This window comes from Rhinolophus sinicus, linkage group LG06 (assembly GCF_036562045.2).
Source record: "Rhinolophus sinicus isolate RSC01 linkage group LG06, ASM3656204v1, whole genome shotgun sequence".
Taxonomy (NCBI): Eukaryota; Metazoa; Chordata; class Mammalia; order Chiroptera; family Rhinolophidae; genus Rhinolophus; species Rhinolophus sinicus.
In genome coordinates, this window is record NC_133756.1 from 53,895,887 (window position 1) to 53,903,600 (window position 7,714).

At 39.5% G+C, this 7,714-nt stretch overlaps 1 non-coding gene across 1 annotated transcript; it reads right to left on the reverse strand.

Moving 5' to 3' along the window:
* Nucleotides 1-4,090: 4,090 nt before the first annotated feature.
* LOC141572630 (U6 spliceosomal RNA) lies at nucleotides 4,091-4,195 on the reverse strand. Its single transcript, XR_012497938.1, has one exon. It is a non-coding gene; the product is annotated as a U6 spliceosomal RNA (small nuclear RNA).
* Nucleotides 4,196-7,714: the final 3,519 nt, after the last annotated feature.

Genomic DNA, 7,714 nt, shown 5'->3' on the forward strand with positions numbered 1-7,714 from the left:
TTTAAAAAGAAAACATTAACAATAAAAAGATACAAATACCTGTCTTCGCTACTTGATAGGGGCATCAGGAGATATTGCTTGTGAAAGTATTTTGTCAAATATGAGGGAATTAGTATTACTGCCAGTTAAAGGTGAACCTGGGACAAATGCTTCCATTTGCGAAGTATGTGTGCGTATCCTGCCATCCAGTGGCCACATGAAGAAATTTTTAACTATGCTCTTGGTATTAAAATAAATGAAAGGTACCTTGTTAATATTTTTAGAACTTTTGAGCCAATCCTCTCAATTTATCCAATTTTAACTAATTTTTACTGACTCTATCAATATAATATCACTAATTGATCAGAAAAAGTAGTGGCAGAAACATAATTACGTAAGTGTAATTTACTTGAACTAAAATGAATGACCTGTCTTATACCACTACAGTTTTTTCAAGTCAATTTTTTTTTCCAGCATGTAGTCATTTAACATGAGAGTAATTATTGGGTGCTACCTTGTGCCGAAGATACAGCAGAGAACTAACCAAAGTTCGTTTTCAGTGGAATTTACATTGTAGGGGGTGGGGGAGACAATCAATGGATAAATATGAAATATGTTAGTTGATGATGAATTCTGTGAAGAGAAACAAAGCAGAGAGGAGGGAGACTTGGGAGTGACTGACAAGGCGTTGTGTGTCCCACATTAGATAGGGTTGTCAGGAAAGGCTTTTCTCCATAAAAGATCTGAAGGAAGTGAAGGGGTAAACCCCACTGATATTTGAGGGCAAGAGTACTTCAGGCCAATAGAACAGAAGGTACACAATCCTGAAAGAGGAAGATGGTTGACATGATTAAAGTACAGCAAGGAGGCCAGTGGAACGGAGGGTAAGGGGGTGGCAAGGTCAGAGAGGTGGTGAGGATATCAGCTCAGTACAGGTCATGGTTAAGAATTCACACTTGGCATTGGGAATCTCTGAGTGAAATGGGAAGACACTGGAGGGTTTTAAGTAGTGAAATGACCAATAATTCCGAGTAACTCTCTGACAAACAAAATAAAATACCAAGTAACCTGACAGACAAGTTTAATGGAATGCCTAGGGAGAAATGGTTCCCATAAGAACATAAATTTTTCAAAAGGTTTATGAAAACAGCTCTTTGAAGGGAACTCACAGGGAGGGTTATAGAGGAAGAATGCATAGCATCTTTACACTGAAACAAGTTAAGTCAGGTAAGTCAAAGCTTCTTTTACTCAAGATTTTTTTTTTTAATGCTTTCATAAGAATGGTGCATAAATTCTCAAGACACTCTTCAATGAAGAAATTAATTTTTACTAAATGTCCAGGTGATCAGGAAAGGTTTTTTTGGGTTACAAGACAGGGCTCTAACCTTAAAAACATTTAAAATACAATTAGGAAATAAAAAACATGCATGTGAAATGATAATATAAGGCAATATATAAATGCTGAGGGAGAGCTAGAGCCAAGACCAAAGCATTTAGGAGAAGGGACTGTGCTAATGTGTGAGCCACAGAGAGACACACACCAAGCAGGAACTGAGGCAGGGAAAACAGGGCAGGGGCAGGGTCCAGGAAAGGTGGCCTGCATCTAGGACAAAACCCAAGAAAGCCAAGAGGCTATGCTGGGATTATAGACTCACCGAATTCTAGAACTGGAAGGAACTCATCACAAGAAAAAAAAAAAATTGTAACTAGGTATGGTGGTGGATGCTAACCAGACTATTGTGGTGATCATTTTGCAATATATACAAATTTTTTATTTTTTTTTAAAGATTATATTGGGGAAGAGGAACAGGGCTTTATTGGGGAACAGTGTGTACTTCCAGGACTTCTTTTTTCTTTCTTTTTTCTCTTTTCCAAGTCAAGTTGTTGTCCTTTCAGTCTTAATTGTAGAGGGCACAGCTCAGCTCCAGGTCCAGTTGCCATTACTAGTTGCAGGGGGCGCAGCCCACCATCCCCTGCGGGAGTCGAGGAATCGAACTGGCGACTTTGTGGTTGAGAACCCACTGGCCCAAGTGGGAATTGAACCAGCAGCCTTTGGAGTTGGGAGCACGGAGCTCCAACTGCCTGAGCCACCAGGCTGGCCCACAATATATACAAATATTGAATCATTATATTGTATGCCTGAAACCAATATAGTGTTATATGTCAATCATACCTCGATTTTTTAAAAACGAAGAAAAGAACTGGAAGGAAAATTGGAAATGGTTAAATCCAGCATGTTTGTTTTACAAAAGGGGAAAACCAGATTCATCAAGATCTCACTGGTTAGTGACAGAGTTGGACCCAGAACAAAGACTCCTGAGTTTCGGCCCATTGCTTTGGCACATCACCAGCAAGAAAAAGTGAGCCTATGGAATTCTTAAAATGACTAACCAGGTTGGAATGGAGCCTCATGGTTAGAAGAAGGATGCAGGCCTAGGAGCTACTAGGTGGTCAGCAAGGTGGAAAGAAGTAAACAGGTACAAGATAATGGAAGATATGTATTGGTCCCTGCCCACAGTTTTTGGAACAGAGCTCCTGAAACCCTTGGAATTTTCTAAGTGATAAGAGCACTAGGAGAATCTTTTGTTGTAATATTTAGTCTTTAACCCCAGTTCCTGACACAGGGCTCCTGAAATCCTTGTAATTTCCTGGGTGAGAGGAGTGTCTTTTGTTCTAATGAGGCAACTTCATTGTGGGCTCCAGGATGAGGGCTGATGGGGTTGAGAGGAACAAAGCCATGATTAGAAGCTTGGAATTTTGAGCCTCACCCTCCATTCTCTTGAGAAGGGCTGAAAACGGAGTTAAATGAAGTTAATGATCAATCATGCCTGTGGATGAAGCCTTCTCTGTTAAAATCCCGTAAGTATGGGGCTTAGGGATCTTCCAGGTCAGTGAACACGTGGAGATGTTGGAAGACTGGCACATCCCAATAGGGCGTGGAAGCTCTGTGTCCCTTCCCACATACCTTGCCCTACACATCTCTTCCATCTGGATGTTCATTTGTACCCTTTACCATACCTGTTACAATAATCCAGTAAATGTAAGTAAACTGTTTCCCTGTTCTGTGAGCCAGTCTAGCAAATTAATCGAACCTACGGAGGGAGTGTGGGAAGCCGATTGACAGTTGGTCAAAAGCACAAGCCACAATCTGGGCTTCTGACTGGCATCTGAAGTGAGGGGTTGGCGGGGGGCAGTCTTGTAGGACTGAGCCCTCAACCTGTGGAATCTGATGCTCTCTCTGCATGGATAGTGTCCAGAATTAAGTTAAATTCTTGGACATCCAGCTGGTGTCCAAGAATTATTTACAGGTTTAGGGAACCCCATGTCCCCCACAATGGAATTGGGTCAGAACCCTTCCAGTAGGCCTAAGGAGAGTAACTAACTAGTAATCTGAGGCAAAAATAAAGTGGGCCCAATGCTGGACAAGGGTGAGAAATCCTTGCAAACCCGAGCAGGACCCTACAAACCTGAGCAGGAGGCTCACACAGATTGGGAATTCAGACCATTTCAAGCGGAGCACAGAAAGAGACATCTAGTGAGAAATCATAGCGGAGGGCATGATGGGAAGGTCTTTTTGGGGAAGGGGAGGGGTATAAATTGGTATGTTTTGGACTTTGTTTGTACTCTTTAAAGGATACTCTTTTTTTTATCAGATACAACACACACATGGGTAGTCTGGCAAATAAAAGATGCAACTAAACTATTTGAGGATATGGAGATGTGCCATCTTCTTTACATTCTTAATAAGATATACCTGTCACTTTTGTTCTAGAAACAAATTGTTTTTATTTTTTCCAGTTTTATTGAGATATAATTATCAATTCTAAGATATAAGTGCCAATTTTATTGACACATAACATTGTATAACTTTAAGGAGTACCACATAATGATTTGAGATGTATATATATATATATATAAAACAAAATGATTACCACAATAAACTTAATTAACATCCATCACCTCACATGGTTACAAAATTTTTTCTTGTGATTCGAACTTTTTTTTTTCCTTAGTATTTTATTGCTTCATGGAGAAAAAAATGGTGAAAAGGATAGGATAACAACAAAACAACACTGAGTGTAGAAGTTAGAAAGCTGGAAGAAATCTTAAAAAAAATGTGGAACGCTTCACAAATTTGTGTCATCCTTGCGCAGGGGCCATGCTAATCTTCTCTGTATCGTTCCAATTTTAGTATATGTGCTGCCGAAGCAAGCACTGTGATTCGAACTTTTAAAACAGACTCTTTGAGTCGGTTTCTCCAAACTTCTCAACAACTCTGTCAGCTCCCTAATAGCCTTTAATAAACCCTTTTACTGTTTAAATTAGCTAGGGTGGAGTCTGTTCTTTGCAATTAGAAACCTACTGATGCAGCCAGGTATCTTGGTGGTAAGTGGCAGTTAACAGTGGCCCCCATACTCAGTTGTTCATTTTAAGCACATTGCAGTTGCAGTTTACATGGGGCATGGTTAAGAGTCATATCGAGTATTATATGGTACAATAAATATATATTTATATGGTCTTTTTCCTGTTCCTGGCACAGAGTTCCTAAAACCCTTGGAATTTCCTGAATGACAGGGGTGATGGGAGTGTCCTCTTGTTAATCACAAGCCCCTTGCAATCACACCTGAGTTTATGCTAACAAGGTAGCTGAGGGTGAGGCCCCTTAGATAGCTTCAGATTGGGAGCTTGTCACAAGAAAGACCAAACACTTGATTAGAGGATTGGAACTTTCAGCCCCTGCCCAGACCTCTAGGGAGGGACGGGCGACTAGAGACTAAATTCCATAAAATCTCTTAAAGGAAATCCGGAGAGTTTCCCTGTTGGTCAATACATGGAGGTGCTAAAATGGTGTCTGCCAAGAGAGGACCTGGAAGCTGTGAGCCCCCCTCACCACTCCCTATGTCTCACCCTAGGCATCTCTTCCATTTGGCTGCTCCTGAGTTGTATCCTTTATAACAAATCTTGTTACGTAAGTAAAGTGTTTTTTTTAGTTCTGTGAATTATTGTGGCAAATTACTAACCTAAGGAGGGAGTCATGGGAACTCCAAAATTTTTAGTCTGCAAGGTAGAAGTGTGGGTAGCCTGGGCTACAAATTTGCAGCTGGCATCTAAAGTAGGGGCAGTCCTAAAAAGGAAGAAAAAAACAAAAGAAAAAGAAATGAAGTAGGGGCAGTCATGTGGGACTGAGACTTTTAACCTGTGAGGTCTGTGCTGACTCTTGACAGCTAGTGTCAGAATTTAATTAAATTATTGGAAATCAAGTTGATGTTGAAGAATTGGTTGTTGGTTTCAGTAAAACCACACAGAATATTATCTAGTTTGATTTTTAAAGTTTCTTGCCAAGGAGACGCATATGAGCTCTGACAATTAAGTTCATGAACTCATCCTAGAAAAAGGGCTACGTAGCTCATTACTGAATATCACTATGGTCACCTTCAGTGTACTCCCCTTGGGAAGCCATGCACCAATGCCAGCACCTACTCCACCCTTCAAAGCAATTTTGGAACTCTTTTTCTGGAATGGCCATCAGAACTGTCATTGAATTACCCTTGATGTCAAGGATGTCATCAAAATCTCTTCCTTTCAATGTTTCTTTTATCTTTGGGTAAAGAAAGAAGTCATTGGGGGCCAGATCAGGTGATGTTCCAATACAGTTATTTAGGGAGGGTGTTCCAATACAGTTATTTGTTTACTGGCTTAAAACTGCCTCACAGACAGTGCTGTGTGAGCTGGTGCATTGTCCCCGTGATGCAAGAGTCATAAATTGTTGGCAAAAAGTTCAGGTTGTTTTCGTCTAACTTTTTCACACAGGCTTTTCAGCACCTCCAAATAGTAAACTTGGTTAACTGTTTGTCCAGTTGGTACAAAGTCATAATGAATAATCCCTCTGATATCAAAAAAGGTTAGCAATACTGTTTTGACCCTTGATTTGGACTGACGGACCTTTTTTGGTCGTGAAGAATTGGCTGACTTCCATTGTGCACTTTGATGCTTTGTTTCAGGGTCGTATTGGTACCCCCATGTTCCATCACCAGTGATAACACAGCCTGAAACATTGTCTTGCCTCTCCAAAAGGTCTTGGCAAACTTGGACTCTCCTTTGCTTTGGTTTATTGGTGAGCACCTTCGGGATCATTTTTGCACACACCCTTCTCATGCCAAGATTTTCAGTTAAGATTTTCCTAACTGTTTCTCTATCTATGTTTACTTGGTCTGCTATGCTTCTCATAGTCAGCCGATGATTTTGACTCACAATTCGACAAATTTTTGTAATGTTTTCATTAGTTCTGCTCGTTACTGGCTGCTCTGACCTCTCTTCATCAGTGACATGTTCTCTCCCCTCAGAAGAACGTTTAATCCATTTGTGCACTGCCATTTTCTTCATGGCATTATCCCCATAAACCTGGACTAACATGTCCCTGATTTCACTTCCACTCTTGCCAAGTTTAGCAAGAAATTTAATGTTTGTTCATTGCTCTAATTCAAGCTCAGACATTCTTGCGACAGCACACAAAAACACATAACAACAATAATGAACGCCACTCAGCAACACACCGCCACATGTCAACACGAACACAGCTGTGAAACACTGATATATCAAGGTTATGAAACCTTACCGAGGTTTCCAATGTAAGTGCATGGTGGCAAGTTCGAGAACTTAATTGTCAGACCTCGTATTGAAAATAACAATAATGCAAATGGAAGCTAATAAGAAAATGACAAAAGTGAAAAAGGATTCTATCAGCTAGGTAAAAACAGTGTGACAATCTAATAATATATTACAAGCAGTCACCTAATGAATAAGAAATTATCTACTTTTTAAAAAGAAACTCATGTTATGAAAAGAATATTTTGAAAACTGATGTGTGACATTATTTTCATTGTTTGGTAATTTTGTTCCCTAAAACAATATAACGTTTTACTTCTAAAGTCTTATCTGCATAGTGAGACATAATTTATCATTTGTTTAGAAGTTTCAATGGATTTTGAAACTATTTGTTAAAAACATTAAAAACACAAAAACTCCCAGTTAGTTCACAAAAACATTGATTGACACAGCAGGAAGTAAAGAAATTTATTAGCCAGATTTTAACGAAAACTTTGCAAAATTGGTGGATTAAAATGCAGAATGAGTATTAAGACTTAGTAATACAGACAGTAGTGTATTTCCATTTGAATCTGTATGTTAATAAGATATCTTTATCAGCTAGGACTTCATTAAAACCAAATACCAAAATAAACTGAACTAGATCTTTATTTATTTATTATTTATTTATTTTTTACTGGGGAACAGTGTGTTTCTCCAGGGCCCATCAGCTCCAAATCGTTGTCCTTCAATCTAGTTGTGGAGGGCACAGCTCAACTCCAAGCCCAGTTGCCATTTTCAATCTTCAGTTGCAGGGGACGCAGCCCACCATTCCATGGGGGTATTGAATTGGCAACCTTGTTGTTGAGAGCTCCCGCTCTAACCAACTGAGCCATCCGCTGCCCCTGAACTAGATCTTTAAATTATCGTATCACAAGCGTTAACCAAGATTTTTTTAAAATAGCAAATATGTGTAAATGCATTGCTTTCACCATTATCACTCATTACATTAAATATTGTGGGTGTATGCTAAAAATTTTTTACTAATGGGTTACTTGATCAAAATTTTGGATTGGTATAGGCCAGGATTTTCCAAAGTGTTGTTTGTAGACCTCTACATCAGAATCCCTCAGAGTACCCCCTAAGTACC